This window comes from Callithrix jacchus, chromosome 1 (assembly GCF_049354715.1).
Source record: "Callithrix jacchus isolate 240 chromosome 1, calJac240_pri, whole genome shotgun sequence".
Taxonomy (NCBI): domain Eukaryota; kingdom Metazoa; phylum Chordata; class Mammalia; order Primates; family Cebidae; genus Callithrix; species Callithrix jacchus.
This window is the reverse complement of record NC_133502.1, coordinates 159,249,003-159,272,190: the sequence shown is the minus strand read 5'-3', so window position 1 is coordinate 159,272,190 and position 23,188 is coordinate 159,249,003. Positions and strand designations below refer to the sequence as shown.

The following is a 23,188-nucleotide window of genomic DNA, read 5'->3' as shown; positions in this document are numbered from 1 at the left end:
AAGTATCTGGAACATGTAATGTGGGGGAACTTGGCTAAGTGATGTGAGAAGTAAAGAGAGGAGTCTGAAGTTTCCATGACACTTTTTTTTCCTGTATAGTTGATTAAAAGGCAATTCTCATGCAAATTGTCTCCGTCTATTCATTTTCTGTGTGACATAACAGATTGTCACAAACTTAGTGGTTTAAAACACACCCATGAATTATCTCTCCATTTTGTGGGTTAGAAGTCCAGGCAGCTAACCTGGGTTCTGTGCTCAGGGTCTCACAAGCTCAGGTCAGCATGCCAATTGGGTTGCATTCTCATGTAGAGGCCTGGCTAGGGACGGATCTGCTTCCAAGTTCTTTAGGTTGCTGGTAGAATTCATTTCCTTGTGGCTGTAGAATTCATGGCAACTTGTGTCTTCAAGGCCAGCAATAGAAAGAGAGACAGAGAAAAAAAAAATCTCTGCTTCTTCCAGTCTCTGGCCTCTGTGAGAGCTCACTTAAGTCCAGCTGACCCAGGTTAATATCCCTCTTGATCAATTTATTGTCAATTTAATTACATCTGCAAAACTCCTTGACTTTTGCTATTTAACAGAACCTAATCAAGGTAGCAGCATCCTATAACCATTGCCATATTCTATGGTTAGACTGGAGTCACAGGTTCTGCTCATACACTGGGGAGAGGGGACTACACAAGAGTGTGTCTCATTTCAGGGCATCTTAGGGTGTGTTCACCATAGATGTACCATTTTGAGTAGAGATGGAAAAAAAATTAGCTTTTTAAAAATGCTGTTTTAAAGGAATTGATGTTATTAGGTTGAAGCCTAAAGAATGGAATATTATGTATTTAAGTGTATGCTCATTTTTTTAAAAAGTTGTGCCAGAAATATTAGTCATCTCTTAAAGTATGTATCCTCTAGCACTTCATTTTTGAATTTTCCTCTTTAAATTTTGGCTACAGAGACGTTACTCTTTTTTGAGTCTCAGATCTCTTTACCTATTCCTTTACTTCCACTTCCTTCATCCCTTCTGTTTGTTTTTGAAATGACACATTTCTAACCTGACAGTTCCTTCTGTCCACTCACCTCAAGGATGGCTAGAAATCTCATACCCAGACCACTTACTTTCTGAACATAATGACATGGAAACACGTAATCATGATGTAATTATGACCCTACAGATAAGCCAGCAGCTTTGTTGGGTTCAGGTTGTAATCTGAGTGTCTGCAGAATGGCCTGTGGGTGAAAGACCTTAGATTGTTTCCATCTCACTGTTAAAATATAAAAATTTATTTTCTTTTTGGTATAGGAAACATGTTGATTTCATCCCTGTTGGGTGGTTTTTTTTGTCCATTAGTATTGCGTAAATAATCTTACAGAGGTGTGCAGAGTATGTGCCTGTTTATTTGTACTTAATGTTTTATTAAAAAGAGGTTTTGGCTGGGGGCAGTGGCTCACGCCCATAATTTCAGCACTTGGGGAAGCCAAAGTGGATGAATTGCTTGAAGTTCAGGAGTTCAAGACCAGCCCGGATGACATGGAAAATCCTATCTCTACCAAAAAACAAAAAACAAAAAACAAAAGTTAGTTAGATGTGGAGGTGTATGCCTGTTGTCCCAGCTACTTGGAAGGCTGAGTTGGAAGGATAGCCTGAGCCCTGAAGGTGGAGGCTACAGTGAGCCACGATTGTGCCACTGTACTACAGCCTGGGTGGCAGAGCGAGACGCTGTCTCAAAACAGAGTATTTAAGACAGCTTAAAAAGATGCATTCCATTCAGAGGACAAAATTGAGTCAAAAATAAGCAAGAAAAAAAAGGGAAAGGGAAAAAGAAATCTAAGAAACTGACATGGAGTCAGGTAAAGAGGTATTTTCTAGCAGTTAATGCAGATGTAAAACACAATAAGGTTCATGATTTGATGTCCATAAAGTAAAATCCAAAGAAATAACCCTTCTAAGTACTGAGTCTGAAGGGACATTTCTCATGTGGGCATTGCTGTGTGATGGATGCCTCAGCTATGATGTGATGTTCTGGACACCTCTACATTCTTTATGGCACACAGTACCATGTCCCATAAAGTCATGTCATGTCACTTCTCAGTGAAGTTGGTGGTCTGTAACCAAAGTGCAGTTCAATGAGAAAACATCTCTGTGGGGCTTAAAACATACAGCCCAGTCATGTGTTTCTGATATATTGGTTGGCTCCCTCAAGAATCAGGTTTAGCATAGTGTTTCTTAGTCTTATTAAAATATTTATTGCCCTGCCCCCAAAAAGCTTAAGAACATTTTTAAAAACTATTTTTGAATTGGAGTTTCACTCTTGTTGCCCAAGCCAGAGTGCAATGGCGCAATCTCGGCTCACTGAAGTCTCCACCTCCCGTGTCCAAGTGATTCTCCTTCCTCAGTCTCCCAAGTAGCTGCAATTACAGGCATGTGCCACCATGCCTGGCCAATTTTTGTTTAAATTTTTAGTAGAGGCGGAGTTTTACCATGTTGGCCAGGCTGGTCTTGAACTCCTGACCTCAGGTGATCCACCCGCCTCAGCCTCCCAAAGTGTTGGGATTACAGGCGTGAGCCTCCATGCCTGGCCAAGAACATTTTAAAGTTTTATTTTTCATACCTTAGCTTATACTTGAAAAGTTGTTTTATCTTCCAGCTACAAAGTTGTTATAATATTGACAGGGTACATACCCAGCACTAGTTATTTTGCTGTATCTGCCCTCATCAGCCTTAAAAAAAATGAATGTACTTTGGCCTATCCAAAATAATGAATTATATGGTTCTCCATGCATTTTAGGTTACAGTTATTTTTTCCAAGTTTTAAAAAATATTATCTTTATTGGTAACATCTGGATATACCTTTTTTATAATTTCCAGTTAAAGGTAGTGGAGTTTTTTTGGGGGCAGTGCTTGGGAGTAATTAGCATTCTCTAGAGAAAATTGGGAAAATTTAAAAAGACATCTGCCTCATTGGGAGACTGTTCCACCTCAGCTGCAAGAAAGAAGAGAAAAAAATAATCATGGCCAACCCAAGGGTCTCTTCATAATAATAATAATGGTCTTCCTAAGGAGGGTCTGAGTAATCCAGGCCACCTGGGTCTGAGTCATAAAGCCTGCATGCAATACTTATTATTCACTACTTTATTTCTGATTATAAAAGTAAATATTATCCTATGTCAATGTTCTAGAGTAAATAAAGATACAATTTACTCATTTAAATAAGGATACAAAAGTGATTTTGAACTTCACCACCATTTTGACATTCTGTCCAATGTGTTTTTTCTTGTGCCAATATTGCATTGTGGTCAGGAGCTAAGGCCTCTGGAGGCATCTAGTTCTAGAGTAAGATCCCAGCTCCATCATTCTTAGCTGTGTATTGCCCAGAGAAGTTTCTTGACCTCTTTGAACCTCCATTTCCTCATTTGTAAAATAGAGTAAGTCTTATCTCATAAGGTTATTGGCAAGGACTACATGAGAAAGTATATTCAATGAGCTTATTAGCACAGTGCAAATTATATGACAGGCCTCAGTAGATACTGGCTATTGCATGCTTATGTGTGTTTATACATCCATTTAAATGTGTATAGTAGTGTTATGTAATTGATATCATACTCAAGTTTCCTTTTTCCTTTAAATTTAACATCTTACCATAGGTTATATCATTCTATATCTACCTGTTTGTTTGATTTTAGTCATTCATGTTATTACCATGATTTTCAAATTTATAATTTGATAATTTATTATTGACAAACACTCAGAAGTAAGCAAGAGAGGTAAAAGGAGGCAAACTTGTTCAATTTTTCTTCTTAGGGAAGTCAGTGTCTCATTTTTGATAATAAATGTGGAAAAATAGCTAAAATATGGATCTAAGGAATTTAAACAATTCATATCCATTTACATCTTTGTAATTTCAGAAATTTATTCTAAGAAAAATATGTATATACAAATAGATGATTGTGGTTATATGTGTACATACACATATGGACATATGTATGTATATACACATATACACATTTTGCATAAGATGTTCACAGGTGGGATTCCAGAGATGGAATTATACACTTTTTTTGTTGTATATGCTTGTTTTTTTTTTTTTTTTTTAAGACTAGTCTTGCTCTGTCTCCCAGGCTGGAGTGCAATGGTATGATCCTGGCTCACTACAACCTCTACCTCCTGGGTTCAAGCGATTCTTCTGCTTCTTCTGCCTCAGCCTCCCAAATAGCTGAGATTATAGGCATATGCCACTACTCTCTGCTAAGTTTTATATTTTTAGTAGATACAGGGTTTTGCTATGTTAGGCAGGCTAGTCTCCAACTCCTGACCTCCAGTAATCTGCCTGCCTCAGCCTCCCAAAGTGCTGGGCTTACAGGCATGAGCCACCATGCCTGGCCTGTTATATATTTACTTTCAAATGTTCTGCAATGCATACTTATTATTCTCATGATCATAAAATAGCAATAAATATTAATGTTTTTAAAGTGAAAGAAAATAAAGAAAAACTATGAAATTATAAACACACTTTTGAGAATACAATTATACAGGGAGTTTAAAAACCATTGAAATTATCCTTAAGGACAATGTCTGCATCTTAAATGAATGTCCTTCTCGACTGCATATGCATGTAGCTTGCACAAAGGGGCTCTCACTGTCATTCTGATCATTAAATTCTGTCTTTTTTTAAACTTGTGAGATCTGTTTTATTCAAGTTTCTATACAAGCCAAGTGGCTAGAACTAAGGATAGGTTTCATTTTGAGGATGAGATTAGCAGTCGACTTAGCTTGAGATCTAAAACATTCATTTTTAAGCAGGAGAAGTAAAACACAGAAGTATCTCAGCAAGGAAAACAAAACAAGTTTTTTTTTTCCTCGAGTCTTTAATAAAGAAAGGAAGTGAAAGAGATAAAAAGAAGTCTGTCTCTGCATACTGTACTAAGCATCTTCCATGTCAGTATCAGCATTCTGCCTCCCTCGATAAGAGTCAGGGAAAGAAGGAAAACCAAGAATTATTCTCACAACCAGAATTGTTCTAGAAATTTTGTAGAAACACATTGATTAAAGACTGATATGGTTTGGCTGTGTCCGCACCCAAATATCACCTTGAATTGTAGCGCTAATAATTCCCATGTGTTGTGGGAGGGACCTGGTAGGAGATAATTGAATCACGGAGTGGGTCTTTACCATGCTGTTCTGGTGGTAGTGAATAAGTCTCACAAGATCTGATGGTTTGATAAGGGGAAACCCCTTTTACTTGGCTCTCGTTCTCTCTCTTGCCTGCTGCCTTGTAAGATGTACCTTTTGCCTTCCACCATGATTGTGAGACCTCTCCAGGCACATGGAACAGTGAGTCCATTAAACCTCTTTTTCTTTATAAATTACCCAGTCTAAGGTGGAAGCACAAGAAAAATTTCAGTAGAATACAATTTTTATTTTGTAAACACTAATGTATTAAACTTTCTATACATTAAAGCAAATAATCTATTTTTTATTTGAATTGTATATATGAATTGGATGTTATAACTAGTTGATTTTTTTTTTCATTTTGTTAGAGGTATTTTCACTGAACAAGGCCAATTGGTTACCTCAGTATTACAGCCAATATAGTCCAAGGGACCATTTCCCCCTGAGTCACTTGCACTTTATTGTAAATGTGCGATGTCCACGTTTCTGTGACTCTTCAAGCTGTTGGTGAGGTGGGACGAGTGCACTTGCTTCCTGTGGCAATAAAACTTTTCTGTGCCTCAAAAATAAATAAATAAATAAATAGATAGATAGATAGATAGATAGATAGATAGATAGATAACCCAGTCTCAGGTATGTCTTTATCAGCAGTATGGAAATGGACTAATACAAAGACATTTGCGTATGCAATAATGAAATGGTTTGAAAGTGAGGGAGACAGCTACATAAGACAAAGGGAAACAGAATCAGGCAAGAAAGTTTGTAAGTTCTAGAGCATGGAGCTTGCTTTCTCCTGGGAAGAGTTGTCTTTTGAGATGCTGGCATTCTTTGTGGACAACAAACAAAGGAAAAAAGCGAAGAGGGAACTCCTTTTTGTCCAGGATCTCCTGCCAAAAATAAAAGTTAGTGATGCTCATCAAGCTTGGATGCATCTTGTTAATACAGTCTGGTAATAGCCAATCTCTTGTGGAGAAATATAGCAGGTACCCAACTGAACTTCTTAGACATTCTTTCCTCTTTGATCATGTAACCTTTCCTCTACATTATACAACATAGTCACTTTGATCCTACTCAACAATTTAAATGGATCCCTACTGCCTAAGAAGGAAAGCTAAAATCTCTTACCCTAATGTTTTCATCCTCCCAAAATCACATTGCAGCCTGTCCTTCAGTCTTATTTTCCATAACTCCACTTCATTTGCTTTGTTCCATTCAAAATGTGTTTTTTGTTTGTAGGAATATCTTAATTAGGCTTATCTGCTGGTCTACTCTGATTATTACATACTTTTGTAATATCTAAAGCTAAAAATGGATATATGTACTTATTAAAATAGAGCTTGATACATATGTGTGTGTATACATATGTGTAAAAGCACCTTTTCATCAGTACTTTTGCAAAACCTTGATTTAGACTTTTAGAAAGAAATATATATGTACATATATTATTACAGGTTGGTGCTGATTTTAGTTTCTTTAGGTTAATGAACCTTTCTGATTTGGCTGACTTGTAATAATGGTAAATATTACCTTTTGGAAACCTGTATTTAACCTAACAGGGGCTCTAAAAGTCTGTATTTTTTATGCAGCATGGTGTGGCAGAAAAATGCCTTTGGAGTCAGACAGTTCATTACCTGAGTTATATAAACAAGAGGCATCTACATAGATACATAGCTAAATTCCTAGATAGATAGCACCTATTATATGACAGATGGATTTCTAGGTCAGGGAATATAATGGAAGATCTGGATTTGAATTCAGACTTTAGTTTGAATGGAGTTTGACAAGTCAGTTACTTTCAAGTTTAAGTTCCTCCTCTGGGAAATAGCACAAATGTGCTAAAGAGTAAATGCAAAGTGCCTGCCATGCGGTCCTGGCTTAATGCCTGTTAACCTCCTAACCTTGTTCCTATGACAGAACTTTCTGAGGCTGAAAATCTGATCTTCCCAGATTTGACCAGTTGCTCTACTTAGCTGAGGTCAGCTCTTTTATTATTTGGGACGGTCCCAAGAGAGGCAAGATTAGCACCCTTTGAACTGAAAGGAGCCCTTCCCATCTGGAGGGTGAAGAAGGAAGAACACAGTGTCCTGGCAACGTTTAGAAAGGAATGTGTCCCTTCTTCTTGGACACATTTTGAGTAATGCAAAAACTGATACAGAGACACTGTCACCATCAAGAAGCTTATGGGTATATTTCAACAGTTGGTTCAAATTTAGACTATGCCAGCTTCTATAGTTGATGAAAGACTAAATATCCAAACACTATCTCCATTAATAAAATTTCAATACTCCCAGAATGATGAATGTCTGAAAACGGGTTTTATTGTGAAAGGAGAAGCTCATTTGGTATTTCCTCTTCTCTCTTTGCTTTTAGAAGAAAAAAAAATGAGAAAACTCTGTAGTCAAGGTCTTTGCCCCTAATGATTCTTTTTTTAAAACTGTCATGAAAGATAAGAGTTTTTCTTTTTTAAAGTTTTGTATTCTATCCCTGGGTCAGGGATCAAATATTTGCGTTTGTAAAGACATCAGAATTGTCTTTGAGGGGTAGAGATTTCTGGCAATGTTCAAGTTCACAAGTTGCAAGATTCTGTGATGTGAAGTTCTTCTAGTCACCCAGTGATGGAAAGGGTCACAGCAAAGAGATCTGGCCTCATGGGTGGTCAAAAGTAGGGTGTGTTTAGAAAGAAGTTGTTTTTCTTTCCATTTTCTGTTAGTAAGTATTTAAAAGCTGTAATGTAGTCACATTGTTTCTGCATTGATACTGTGCTTTCCTTTTTCCCTCCCACATCCCTCAGTGACCCGGACTATCATCTATCCACCTACCTTCACTTCCTATCACCCAAGGGTTTCTGCCTTTTAGGTTTTCTTTAGACTGAGATATTGTCTCCCTAGCCTTTCTGCTTTCTGGCTGGCCCTTAAAACAATCACCCAGCCCTTTTCTGTATTATACGTGTTAATTCTGATCTGAATTGGGAAATAGGCATATGGGAAAGATACAGGCATACCTTGGAGATGTTGCAGATCTGGTTCCAGACCACTGCAATACTGCAAATATTGCAATAAAATGAGTCACGCAAATTTTTTGGTTTCCTGGTTCATATGATAGTTATGTTTGCATTATACTGTAGTCTGTTAAGTGTGCAACAGTAGTATGTCTAGAAAAATTATGTGCATACCTTCATTTAAAAACAACTTATTGCTTTAAAAAATGCTAACAATCATCTGAGCCTTAAGCAAGTCATAATCTTTTTGAAAATATTTTTTCTTCTTCTTTTTTTTTTTTTTTTTGAGACAGAGTCTTGCTCTATTGCTAGGCTGGAGTGCAGTGGCATGATCCCGGCTCACCGCAACTTCTGTTGTTGAGCAATTCTCAATGTTGAAAAATTCTGGTTTCAAGCAATTCTCCTGCCTCAGCCTCCAAGTAGCTGGGACTACAGGCACGCACCACCACACCTGGCTAATATTTTGTACTTTTAGTAGAGATGGGGTTTTACCATGTTGGCCAGGATGGTCGATCTCTTTACCTTGTGATCCACCTGCCTCGACCTCCCAAAATGCTGGGATTACAGGCATGAGCCACCACACCTGGCCTCTTCTTTTTCTTAAATTAAAAAAATTTAAAGTATCTTAAGTCTGCTTCTTTTTTTTTTCCCCCGAGACAGTATCACTTGTATTGCCCAGGCTGGAGTACAGTGGCACAATCTCGGCTCATTGCAACCTCCATTTCTTGGGTTCAAACAATTCTCCTGCCTCAGCTTCTCAAGTAGCTGGGATTACAGGCACCCACCACCACACCCAGCTAATTTTTTGTATTTTTAGTAGAGATTGGGTTTCATCATGTTGGCCAGGCTAGTCTAGAACTCCTAACCTCAGGTGATCCACCTCCTTTGGCCTCCCAAAGTGCTGGGATTACAGGTGTGCACCACCATGCTAGGCACAGGTCATGATCTTTCTGCTGGTGGAGGGTTTGGCCTTGATGTTGATCATTGCTGGCTGATGAGGGTGGTGGCTGCTGAAGATCGAAGTGGCTGTGGCAATTTCTTAAAATGAGATGGTGATGAAGTTTGCCACATTGAGTGGTTCTTCCTTTCACAAAAGATTTCTCAATAGCATGTGAAAATTTGATAGCATTTTACCCACAGTAAAACTTCTTTCAAAATCAGAGTCAGTCCTCTCAAATTCTAATGATGCTTTATCAACTAAATTGATGGAGTATTTTCAATCCTTTGTTGTCATTTCAACAATGACAACCAGAGTATATTCTATCCCCAGAGATCACTTTCTTTGCTCCTCCATAAGAAGCAACTCTTCCTCCATTAAAGTTTTATCATGAGATTGCAGCAATTTAGCTACATCTTCAGGTGCCACTTCTAATTCTAGTTTCTCTTGCTCTTTCTTCATATCTGCAGTAACTTCTGCCACTGAAGTCTTGGACCCCTCAAAGTCATCCATGAGAATTGGAATCAACTTCTTATAAACTGTTACTAATATTGACATTTTGGTCTCTGCTTATGAATCATGAATGTTCTTAATGGCATCTAGAATGGTGAATTCTTTTCAGAAAGTTTTCAACTAACCTTGTGAAGATTCATCAGAAAAATCACTATTTATGGCAGCTCTAGCTTTACAAAATTGTACTTATTAAATAAGACTTGAAAGTCAAAATTACTTCTTGATCCATGGCCTGGAGAATAGATATTGGGTTAGTAGTCATGAATACAACATTAATCTCCCCGTACATGTCCATCAGAGCTCTTAGGTGACTAGACACATTGTCAATGAGCAGTAATATGTTGAAGGGAATCTTTGTTTCTGAGCAGTAGGTCTCAATAATGGGCTTAAAATATTCAGGAAGCCATGATATAAACAGATATGTTATTCAAGCTTTGTTGTTCCATTTATAGAGCACATGTAGAGAGGTAGAGTAAATTTAGCATAATTCTTAAGGGCTGTAGGATTTTTAGAATGGTAAATAAGCACTGGCTTCTGCTTAGAGACACACCAGCTGCATTATTCTCTAACAAGAGAATCAGCCTGTTTTTTGAAGCTTAGAAGCCAGGCATTGACTTTTCCTCTCTAGCTATGAAAGTCCTTGGTGGAATTTTCTCTCTCTACTTATTGGTCAGTTATGTTGTGAAATGAAACTGCTCTAAAAATAACATTTGGGCCAGGTGTGGTGGCTCGTGCCTATAATCTCAGCACTTTGGCAGGCCAAGGCGGGAAGATAGTTTGAGCTCAGGAGTTTGAGACCAGCCTGGGCAACATGATGAAACCCTGTCTCTCCAAAAAGTACAATTAGCTGAACGTGGTGGTAGGCACCCATATTCCCAGCTACTTGGGAGGCTGAGGTGGGAGGCTCACTTGATCCCAGGAAACAGAAGTTGCAATGAGCTGAGATCACACCACTGCATTCCAGTCAGACTGGATAGAGACAGACCCTATCTCAAAATAATAAATAAATAAAACACTTTATTTAATAAATGAAGCAAAACAAAAAGATCACTGATAACAGATCACCATAACAGATATAGTCACGAAAGATTTGAAATATTGTGAGAATTACCAGATGTGACACAGACACAAAGTGAGCACATGCTGCTGGAGAAGTGGTGCCACTATCCTTGTGTGATGCAGGCTGCCACAGACCTTTAATTTCTAACAAATGTAATATCTGTGAGCACAGTGAAATGAGGTGTGCCTGTGCAAGAAGGTGCTAAGATGATGTCACACTGTCACTGAAACACCAGGGGTTTGAACTAGGTCCTGCTGGTCAGTGCACAGAAAGTCAATCACTGAGATGCCAAACATTGCCAAGGAAGAAGGCTTTAATTGGGTGCTGCAGCTGATGAGATGGGAGTTCAGACTCAAATACATCTCCCTGATTGACTAAAACCAGGGGTTCATATAGAAGGGAAGAAAAGTCACAATTTGTAAGAAATAGGAACTAGAGAGGGGGCAAGGAAGCAATCATGATGAATAAGGGATGTGACATTTGGTGCAGTGATCTGGTGAGTTTTACTTCTTTGATACTTTTTTGAGAGGCCTGAAGGTCCTTTTCTGAGAAAGGAACTCAGATAAAACAAATATAAGTTTCAAGCTTTAAGACAAAAAAGGTCAATTTCTATGTCTATTCAAAAGAACATAAATGGGACAATGGGGTTGGTTTCAGTACTACTCTGGCATCTGATTGGTAGTTCTCTATTCCCTTCTGAAATGGAAACTACAAGACTCCTTGAACATTTTTCTCTACATGACCACACCAGTTCTTCTGAAAGGTTGCTGGACACAGCTGCCCTTTCCCTCTAATATAGTTATTTCCAGCAAGAGCAACTTCAAGAGCTGGGCTTTTGCATTTTCAAGGCCTCCTAGGAAGTCGTATTCATGTCAGGGAGTTTCTGGTTCACAGGGAAAAAAAAGGCACTTCCTCATAGTGCTTAGGTAACCTCACTACCTAATGAATCTCTCTGAAAGACTAGAATGTTCCATTCAATGCAGTTACTAAAATGTATTCATCCTTTTAGATTATTCTGCTTTATATTTCCCTTTGAGATTCTCTCAAAGATACTATATGGCACAAGACTTAATTTCAGTAGTAATTTTCTGTTTTAATGCTTTATGATGAAAATAATTATAATTTGGTACATTTAAATTTTAATAAAAATAGCCATCTAGACAATAACCTTTTAATAGTATTAATAATATAAAATTAATCATAAAATATCAATGTTAATTTATTAATCATTTATTAAGTATTAATGAATTATAGATTTTAAACAAATGTCATTATTTTAAGATAATTTAAGTAAAATATTTGAAAATTGCTTACCATTTATGAACATTTAGATACTTAAAATTAACAATAATTAAGTTCCTAGTAAATAGAAAAATGTTCCTAAAATACGCATAAGGAGAAAAGAAAAAAGAAAAGAAAAACACACTGATTATTTATTTCCAAAGAACAAGTAAACAGGAAGCAACTGATGAGAAGCAGAATTATTTGGGTTGGAAATAGCTCTGAGCCTTTATCTTCTGTAGTGCAATTTTCTTTTGAGTCTGTTTTAAGTTTCCCTGAAATCAGAAAAGGGGTGTGTGTGTGTGTGTGTGTGTGTGTGTGTGTGTGTGTGTTTTGTCAAAGGTTAAGTCTTTCTTTTTTGATATGAAAATTTTAGAACAATTAAACTGATGTAAATCAAATTACTATTCCTTGAATAAATAGTAAGCTATCCTTATGCTCTCCGTAGTTCTTGCATTTTCAGTTTTAATTTCTGCATTATTAATAATTGTATTCTACTGTAAAGATAACTTATGATTAGTACAGATATATTGAGAAATATTAAGAATCAAAGAAATAAAATAGTAACCTGTAGTCTCACCTTGGAAAGACAACACGTATCTTTTGTCTGAGAAGATTTTTCTGTTGTTCAGACATGTGAATATCAAGAGAGAAGATAAAATTAATGAATCAAAACAGTTTCTGTGAACTCATATAGATGTTGCTTTACTGGACCATGATTTTTAACATTGTTATAGAAAAGTCTGGGGTCAGTCTGATTATTCTCCCTTTACAAGTAACCTGTTTATTTTGACTGAGGTGGTTGTATGTTCTTTATAGTTTATTTTCTGTACCCTTTCTTTCACCAAAGAGTCTGTTTCATTAAAGACCAAGAACGTTTACCCCTTGCCTTTTTATAGAACTGAGAGTATTACAACCATCAGTGGCTCAGGGCCTGTCAGGTCTCCAGTGAGTCATTCTAGGTTGTTCACCACACATCTCTGTTCATCTTAGTCTCTATTTCTCTCTTGATTTTTTGCTGGACAGCATATTATGAGGAATATTTATTGTCTGTGACATTGTGGCCATCAAATTCTTAAATAAGATTTAGTCCTTTCTCAGAGATGGTGTTGTCCTTTCTCAGAGCTGGTGTTATCCTTTCCCCCCTTATGTTAAAGTGATATGAACAATGTAATTTTTAACATTTTTCAAATACATATCAACTTTTGAAATTAGCCTCATATAATACCAAAAAATATACATTCATAGAAATTGTTTTGGTCTTAATTCTAGATGTTTTAAGTTACAGAATTAAAATGTTAAACTGAATTCATTTTGCATCAATAAAGGATTTTTATATCATATTTTTTAGTAACTTCCTTTATTCTTAAGTTGGCCTTTAAAGCATATATATCCAGTATCACTTCATAGAAATTTGGGTTTTACAAGTAAAATATATAGTTCATTTACTTTATGTGATATATTTGTTATGGTTTGTATTTGCTGAATATATTTACACATTTTATGTGGAAAAGCATTTTAATTTAAAGAGTTTTGTTCTAAAGAAAATAAGCTGTTTTAAAAGTACTTTGTAACTGATTATAAGCCATAATAGTATTATTGTTGTGAAGCATTTTATTTTCCTGACTGTAAGAGTCAAACCTAAGAAAAATATTTTAATATGAAAAACTATTCCACCATACAGTGATCAGGATATATACGTTTACTAGATCATATTTTGAGGTGCCCATTTGGCATATGTTGAGTTGGTACTAAAAATGAAAAGATGGGCTTGCATTTCTAGCACAGGCTGAAACTATGAAGATGATATTCTTAACAATTATGTGCCTTTAATCAGAAATTTTCACCCAAAGAAAAGAATACATGCTTGAAGTAAGTTTTTTAAAAACCATCATTAGTGTCAAAATTATATTATACAAATTAGGAAGTAGAATTTTTTCCTTTTATTTATGAAACATATTACACCAAGTGGGAAGGGTTGACATCGTTCTAACATATAATAGAAGACAGAGAATGGACCAGCAATGTAGTCATAGGGTTGATTCTGGAGTTCCAGAGATCTTAGAGTCCCAAACATAAGAAGAATTTTGGCTTTAGAGGTAACATCTATCTTGTCCATAGAACTTGACCTATTTTTGTGCCATAACCTTTACTGACCTGATTGAAATGTTTTACTTTGTTTCCAAAACCATTGCTACCTATGGTAAACTTTCTGACAAAGAGCATGCTCCTGGATTATAATAGCCACTGTAGAAAGCTTATTACATGTTAAGTGTTTGAGATACAGAAATTCATTTCATTCTTATAGCACTGCTATAAATTAGATATTACCATATCCTTTTCCCACATGAAGAAACTGAGCCTCAGGGTATTGAGCTAGGACACTAAGCCAGCAGGTGCACACACTGGCATGTTCTAGCCCAAGTATGTTCACCACTATACTGGACTGCCTTCCTGTGTGATTTTATCTGCTTCTGTCTAGGAAAAATAATTCCATAGAACATAAGAGACTAAAGGAAATGTGTAGAGTCTTTTAAATCCTTACTTATTACTGATAAGAAAATGGAAGGCTTTTAACTTTTATGATAAATGGTACAATTAAGTTGTTTATACTCATTTATGAAACATAGCAGGCTGGACATGGTGACTCATACCTGTAATCCCAGCACTTTGGGAGGCTGAGGAGGGCTGATCATTTGGAGTCTTGAGTTCAAGACCAGCCTGGCCACCATGATGAAACCCTGTCTCTACTAAAAAAAAAAATTAGCTGGGTGTGGTGGCACATACCTGTAATCCCAGCTACTTGGGGAGGCTGAGGCAGGAGAATCACTTTGATCTGGGTAATGGAGGTTGCAGTGAGCCAAGATCACACCAGTGTACTCCAGCCTGGGTAACAGAGTGAGACTTTGTCTCAAAACAAAAAACAAACAAAAACCCAAAACAAACAAAAAACACAAAAAACCATAGCAAAGGCATATTTTTGTTTTAAATGCATTTTGTTGTCTGGTGTACCCAACCATCCATATATGGCCTAGCACTTCTGAAAGATAAATTATCTTGCCACTTATGCAGACTTGGAATAGGATAGCATGGTGAACTGAGGAAGAAGTGAGAGCATGTTAAGTTGGTGGACCATGATCAGCATCAGCCAATTTTCATATAGTTACTTTAGTTTCAGAGATTTGATATAGTGATCTAAGAGGATGCTGAATGAACAACAGTTAATAGTTGACTCTGCTTTGCTTATTTGTGTTCACTACCAGAGGTGGGAAAGAAATGAATAATTCCTCTAAGTGGAAATGATCCATGCTCCAGTGGGTTTATGTTTCATTTGAAGTGTCTTCCTTCTGTCACTTCCTCTCCTCTCTACTTGGGGTTTATGAGAGCTTGGAGTGTGTCATACAATATCCTCTTTGGATTATGAATTTTCTTACAGTTTTCAAAGCACTTTGAGAGCTATCCGAATCATAAGGGATAACACAGGATGGATGAGAAGAATGAAAACCTGTAATAATGTATAGAATTATCACTAGGTATGGTCCAGGTTATCTTTCAGACTTAGTTCTCCAGCCACTCCTATTTCAAAGATATGTTAGCTAAGGTCCAGGAATTTCTGGTGCTCTACATTCCTAGTTAAGAGTCAGAAATATGCTGCAGTCTGGTTCTGTCTCGGAATGAGGTAACTCCTAGTCTAGGACTTTGCCGCAAACAAAGTATACTTTTATTTATATTGAGTCATTTAATATGCAGAATCCCAAATAGACATTGAGGACTTTTGGGATTATACCTTGATTTATTTATTTATTATGTTTTTTAGTACACCTCTCTGAATAGTTTTCCTTTTGATTGCTTTCTCATTACAATACATGTGTGACTTATCACAGTCTACTGATAGCAACATTTTACCACTTTGAGTGACACATGGAAATCTTATTTCCATTTAAATGTGGTTACCTTTCCCATTTTTAAATATTGTTGACTTGAGTATCAGATGGTGTTATAATGTTTGTTTCAGTCATCTAGTGTATCTTATGAAACTCATGAGGAGGATCATCTATCCTATGTAGCCATATTTCAGCCCATTTTGTTGTTTCTTTCCTGATGCTCCGAGATTCCATCTTCCATCATTTTTTTTGTGTTCAAAAAACTTATTGTAGCCATTTTTTAAAGTTCTGCTAGCAACAAATTCTTTGTGTTTCTTTCATCTAAGAATGTTTCTATATTCTTTTCATTCTTGAAGTATAGTTTTCCTGGATATAGAATTTGAAGATGTCAGTTCTTTGTTTTCAGCACTTGGAAAGTATGCCATTTCCTTCTGGCCTGTATGGTTTCAGGTAAGAAATTTGCGGTTCTTTGAGTTGTTGTTCCATAATAGGTAATGTGTTGCTCTCTGCATGCTTTTGAGACTTTTTTTTGCACTTCACTTCTCAAATTTTTAATTATGAAATGTCCTGGGGTGAATTTCTTTGGGTTTATCCTGTTTGAGATGTATTCAGCTTATAAATCTGTAGATTTATATTTTTTGGCTGAATTTGGAAAATTTTAAACCATTATTTTAAAAGTACTTTTTCAAACCCACTCTTTTTTTTCCCCCTCTCTTCTGGACCTCTGATGATGTAAATATTGAACATTTTGTTATTGTGTTACAAGTCCTTGAGGTTCTGTTATTTGTTTGTTTTTAGTCTGTTTTCTTTTTGTTGTTCAGACTGGGTAAATTTGATAATTCTGTTGATCTGTTCTTGGGTTCACTGATTCTATCCTTTGTTACCTTCACTTTACTATTGAATCCATTAAGTTTATATTTGTTGTATTTTTTAGTTATTTTTTAATTTCTCAAAAAAATGGAATGCTTCACAAATTTGCATGTCACTTTTGCATAGGGGCTATGCTAATCTTATGCTCTTCCAATTTTAGTGTATTTGCTGCTGAAGTGAGCACCATGCTTCGTTTTTTTATAACATCTAGTTCCTTGCTGAGATTTTCTACTTTTTTCATTTGCTTCTAAATAATTTGCAATTCCTCATTGAACCATTTTGAGGATGGCTGCTTTAAAATCTTTGTCAGTAAGTTATGCAACTGATTCATCTCAGGTTTAGTGTCAGTTGTCATTTCACAGTCAAGTTGTAGTTTTCCTGATTTTTTGTTTGATGGGTAATTTTTCATTCTATCCTGGAATTTGGCTATGGTGTTAGGATACTCACAGTCTGATTTAAATCTTTTGTTTTAGTAGGCAGTCATCCCATTTAGGTTTTGCAAGAAGATCCTGGCCTAATTTTGTAGGTTGTGCATTCAATGACAATTATATTTTCAGAGACTTTGTGGCGCTAGTTTGGTTTGCTTGGTTTATCTGGGGCTGCTAGGGTTCCTCTTGGTACCTGCTGGTGCTGCCTGAAGGAGTGGAGTTCCTGGGTAGGGCCTCATGATGCCTCTGATGGAGGTAGAGGAAATACAAACAGATATCCCGGAGACAGGCACTAGTGCTGAGTACTGTCCCTCTCTCCAAGGAAAACACTTCCCAGGTGGAGCCTTCTTCTGTGGCAGGATCCCCTTTGCTGGTACTGCAAGCTGCCTGCTGTTTCTCATTGGAGGAAGGGAGTCTTAGGCTTGGTGAGTAAGGAGAGTGCTTTCCTGGCTTCTTATGGTCAGCAGGTGTATTAGTCTGTTCTCACACTGCTAATAAAGACATACCTGAGACTGGGTAATTTAGAAAGGAAAGAGGTTTGACTCACAGTTCCACATGGGTGGGAAGGCCTCAGGAAGCCTGCAATCATGGTGGAAGGGGAAGCAAACACATACATCTTCATCACAAGGCAGCAGGAGAGAGGAGTGCTAAGCAAAGAGGGAAAAGCCCCTTATAAACCCATCAGATGTTTTGAAAATTACTATCACAAGAACAGCATGAGTGTATCCATCCCCATGATTTAATTACCCCCCCCACCAGGTCCCCCACAAGATGGATTATGGTAAGTACAATTCAAGATGAGATTTGGGTGGGGATACAGCCAAACTGTATCAGCAGGGCTCCTCCATTTTCCCTGGCCAACTTGGTAGTGTTATTGGGATTCCCCTTTGGTCTGAGTGGGAATGACCTTTTTGGGCTGGTTACTAGGTTGAGGTTCTAGAAACACTGGGTATGGGTGACCTTATTCTGTGAGGTTGTGAGTTGTAAGACACCCTCTCACAATGACATTCCCCTAGTTGTGGGGCCTCTAACCAGTTCATCTTCTGGAATTCTCTGGCTTCCTTTGGTGTTTTTTTCTAGGGTTTGTATTTATACTTAACTTGGAGGAACTGGGGAAAAGTATCTGTCCCATTTTGTCCAGACCAGAAGTCTTATGCAGGGACTATTTTTGGGTGGAGGTGGGGTGAGAGTAGACCTTTAAGACTACCCATAATAGAAAAAGTGAATTTGGTTAGTGGCTTTGTTTTAGTAGAAAGTTCTCTATTTATATTTCTACCTTCCATAGTTCCCTGTAAACAAAACTGAAATGCAGTCTACCTGCTCTCTCTCTCTCCCCCCACTTTGTAATCATGCTGTGATATGGTTTGGCTGTGTCTCCACCCAGATCTCATTTTGAATTGTAGCTGCCACAATTCCCACATGTCATGGGAGGGACCTGGTGGGAAGTAATTGAATCAGGGAGGTGGGTCTTTCCTATGCTATTCTCATGATAGTGAACAAGTCTCATAAGATCTGATAGTTTTATAAAGGAGAGTTCCCCTGCACACACTCTGTCTTGTTTGCTGCATGGCAGATACTCCTTGCTCTTCCACCATGATGGTGAGATCTCCCTAGCCATATGGAACTGTGAGTCCCCTAAACCTTTTTTCTTTATAAATTACCCAGTCTTGGGTATGTCTTTTTAGCGGTATGAGAACAGACTAATACATGGTGCCTCAATGGGCTTCAGTGAGCTGAAGTTCTCGTATTTTTAGGAGTGTGGAGGAAGAGTTAAATTAAAGCCTCACTTTCAGTTTGCCATTCTTGTTGCAGTGGGAAATGAAACAGCAAATACTCTTCAGGCCACCACTTCTCCTTCTGCCTTCCTCCTGATTGCCTCTTGTCAATATCACCAAACTTAACTTCCCAAGGATGGGAAAAATGAGCATTTAAAGACAGTCAAATCTTATATGTCACACTCAAAAAGGGAAAGAAACCCGAAATGTAAATGCCATCTGGCTTTATTTACTCATTTTCCCCCGTCTCAGAAACGCTTTTGAGCAGATGCAGGCTTTCACTCTAAAGAGCAGTTTATAGGAACAGATTGAAGAAAAGATATGTTTTAAACATTTCGGCACTATAGATCAATTAACATTGTCACTAAGTGTTCTGTAACTTAAGATGCCCTAGCCCTTAGCGCATACAAGCAAAAACCTAAAAAACACAAGGAAAGTGCTGAGGAAGGTTTTGGATAAGGGTTCAAATGGTAAAATACTACCTTCACTTTTAAGAGAAATCTAAAAGAAAATTTAAAGTAGTAAATATAACTCTATAAAATACAAATGGAATTCTTAAATTTCAGGAGCCACCCAAAGATTCAGAAATGAATCATATTTCCTCATTTGTTGGACACTAAAAAGCTTGGGAATGAATGGTGCCAGAAACTGTAACATTAAAAGTAGAAAAATTTGATTCTTCCTTAAATGAATTTATGTGTGACTAGAAGTGCTGTGAAATGTTTTCAGGTAGGAAAGTACTTGCAGCACAGAATAACATACCTGTTCTCTAGGATTTCTGGGGGAAAACTTTATCTTAAATTGTTCTAGGTATGAAATAATTTACGGCTGCAACTTTTTATTTTAACACGATGGGGGTGAGAAATATGGACCACTAAAGATGCTCGCATCCTTATCCCTGGAACTTGTGAATATGTCACTCTACATGGCAAAAGAGACTTTACAGATGTGATTAAGTTAAAGACCTTGAGATAGAGAGATTTCATGCTGGATCATTGAAAAAGAGGAAGGGTCTGTGAGCAGTGGAAGCTTCTGAAAACTGGAAAAGTCAAGGAAACTAATTTTCCCTGGATCCTAAAGAAAGAATTTTGACTTTAGCCTAGAAAGGACTCAGACTAGATTTCTGAGCTCTAGAATTATAAGGTAATAAATTTTGGTTATTCTGTGTCACAAAGTTTTGGGGTAATTGGTTACAGCAGAAATTGAAAACTAATACAAATACCTGAGTTATTTTTCTGGCTAGCCGTATGCAGAATGCTGAAACTGGACCCCTTTCTTACACCTTATACAAACATTAACTCCAGATGGAGTAAAGCTTTGAACATAAGACCTAACACCATAAAAACCCTAGAAGAAAAGCTGGGCAATACCATTCAGGATATAGGCATAGGCAAGGAATTCATGACTAAAACACCAAAAGCAATGGCAAAAAAAAGTCAAAATAAACAAATGGGATCCAATTAAACTTAAGAGTTTCTGCACAGCAAAAGAAACTATTGTTAGAGTGAACTGGCAACCGAAAGAATGGGAAAAAATTTTTGTAACCTACCCATCTGACAAAGGGCTAATATCCAGAATCTACAAAGAACTTCAACAAATTTACAAGAAAAAAACAAACAAACCCATCAAAAAGTCGGCAAAGGATATGAGCAGACACTTTTCTAAAGAAGACATTTATGCAGCCAACAAACATATGAAAAAAAGCTCATCACTAGTCATTAGAGAAATGCAAATCAAAACCACATTGAGATACCAGCTCACGCCAGTCAGAATGGTGATCATTAAAAAATCTGGAGACAATAGATGCTAGAGAAGATGTGGAGAAATAGGAATGCTTTTACACTGTTGGTGGGAGTGTAAATTAGTTCAGCCACGGTGGAAGATAGTATGGGGATTCCTCAAGGATCTAGAACTAGAAATACCATTTGACCCAGCAATCCCATTACTGGGTATAATATAACTAAAGGATTATAAGTCATCCTATTATAAAGACATATGCACACGTATGTTAATTGCAGCACTGTTTACAATAGCAAAGAGCTAGAACCAACCCAAATGCCCATCAGTGATAGACTGGACACAGAAAATGTGGCACATATACATGGAATACTATGCAGCCATCAAAAATGTTGAGTTCATGTCCTTTGCAGGGACATGGATGAAGCTGGAAACCATCATTCTCAGCAAACTGACACAAGAACAGAAAACCAAACACTGCATGTTCTCACTTATAAGTGGGTGTTGAATAATGAGAACACATGGACACAGGGAGGGGAACATCACACACGGGGGCCTGTTGAAGGGTAGGGGATTGGGGAGGAATAGCAGGGCATAGAGGGATTGGGGAGGGATAACATTAGGAGAAATACCTAATGAAGATGATGGGGGATGGATGCAGCAAACCATCATGGCATGTTACTTATGTAATAATCCTGCACGATCTGCACATGTACCCCAGAACTTGAAGTATAATTTTTAAAAATGGCTAAATAAAATAAAACAAAAATTTTTTAAAGTTGTTTTCAATTAAAGAGCATTGCTATTTGTCTCATATAATTTTTTACGTAAAAACATTATTTATACCATTGACTATGCCCCCAGGAAAACATCTGGCAATGTTTGGAGACATTTTTTATTTTTCTAACAGGTATAGGGTTGTATTACTGGCATTGAGTGGGCAAAAGCCAGGGGTGGTATGAAATACCTTACAATGGAATGACCAGTCCCCCATAAGAATCATCTAGTCAAAGTTGAGAAATTCTGAGCTAGGTTAATTTATATACTCAAAGTGTATAGGAAAGTGAGCCTTAGTATTCAGTTTGCTCTAAACTAATGGCGTAGTCCTAAACTAACTGCATAGACCTGTACTGGCCAGTAGGGTAGCTATTAGACACACACGACTGTTCAAATTTAAATTCATTACAGTTAAACAAATTGAATAATCCACTTTCTCAGTTGCACTCATCATTTTTCAAGTGCTTGATAGCCATATGTGCCTAGTGGTTACCATATTTAATAGCTCTGATATAGAACATTTCTATCATTGCAGAAAGTTCTATTGGGTAGTGCTGGTCTTCTTGACTCTTGCTTCAAAGTGCTGTACATGAGTGAGTAAAATTAGCATCACCTGACAGCTGTTAGAAAAGCTGACTCTCAGGTCCCACTCTAGACCCACTGAATCACAATCTGTATTTTAATATATCTCTAGGTGATTCATGCACACATTCAGATTGATAAAGCACTGGTCTAGTAGCTGTCTCTTGCTTTCTTTCTCCTCTTATCATGTCCTTTCTCCTCCCTCTGTTACTTCCTGCACTTATTACATAAATGTCTTTCTTTCCAGCTTCACTTTCTGGTGTCCTCAAGCCAGGTCTGTGTTTTATTTCATCTCTATATTCTCCCAAAGACACTGACCACATTGCATTGCACAAAATAGCTGCTTGATATTATTTATAGATCAAAGGAACTTTTGAAAATTCTGGGTATAGATCATTTACATTTTAAAAATGAATGGACAGCAGCCATCATTTTTACTTTGTAATTTAATGCAAGCATTTCCTAGAGTTTCAACTAAGAAAAAAAGATAACCCTTTCAAATATCTAGAAATTTCATAGTAAACGGAAGCTTCCTAATGCTTTCACAGCGTGAAGATGAAAACTCCTCTTAAATATCCTATATTCTGATTCTTTATATGTAACAAAATGTAGTCACCATTTCCATTCTTAACATTAATTGCAGACATCTCCAGAACAATATTTGTTTAATGGAATAATTTGTATTTATTTTTTAAAAACCCAGAAAACAAAAAATAATTTCCCAATATTTGTCCAAGGAACTTAAGGGGATTATCAGGTTTTTGGTATTTATCAAAATCTGTTACTTTATCTGATGGTTACAACTACAGGGAATTAACTCATTTTTTCTTTGCATGAATGCAGTGAAAACATTCACAGGATGTCTTGGAGTTAAGGTGAAACACATTACGTGAAAGGCCTGATTTTGTGAATCTTGTATCTTACAGAAAAAATACGAATTCACTGCTGCTGAAAAGGAGCAAATTAAAAACTGGCTTAATTAGCCAGAGATTTCTCAGGCTGTACGTGATCTCCTTCATTTTGCAGCTGAGGAATTGGAGGCCTAGAGAAGTTGGTGCTAGTCAAAAGATCAAACAGTTGCATGTTTTGTGAAAAGGGCCATATTGGAGACTTGCTTTTAAACATAGCTGTCTTCATCTCGTAAATGTGTGCTGTAAACCAGATGACCCTTGAGGGCCTTGCAACTTT

General features: G+C 37.1%; 1 protein-coding gene and 1 non-coding gene across 6 annotated transcripts in view; one reads left to right on the top strand and one right to left on the bottom strand.

The window, feature by feature from the left end:
- LPAR1 (lysophosphatidic acid receptor 1) overlaps positions 1-23,188 on the top strand; it is a 173,384-nt gene that overhangs the window by 125,552 nt on the left and 24,644 nt on the right. The window lies entirely within an intron of this gene.
- On the bottom strand, positions 16,783-16,885 carry LOC118148319 (U6 spliceosomal RNA). Its single transcript, XR_004735085.1, has one exon. It is a non-coding gene; the product is annotated as a U6 spliceosomal RNA (small nuclear RNA).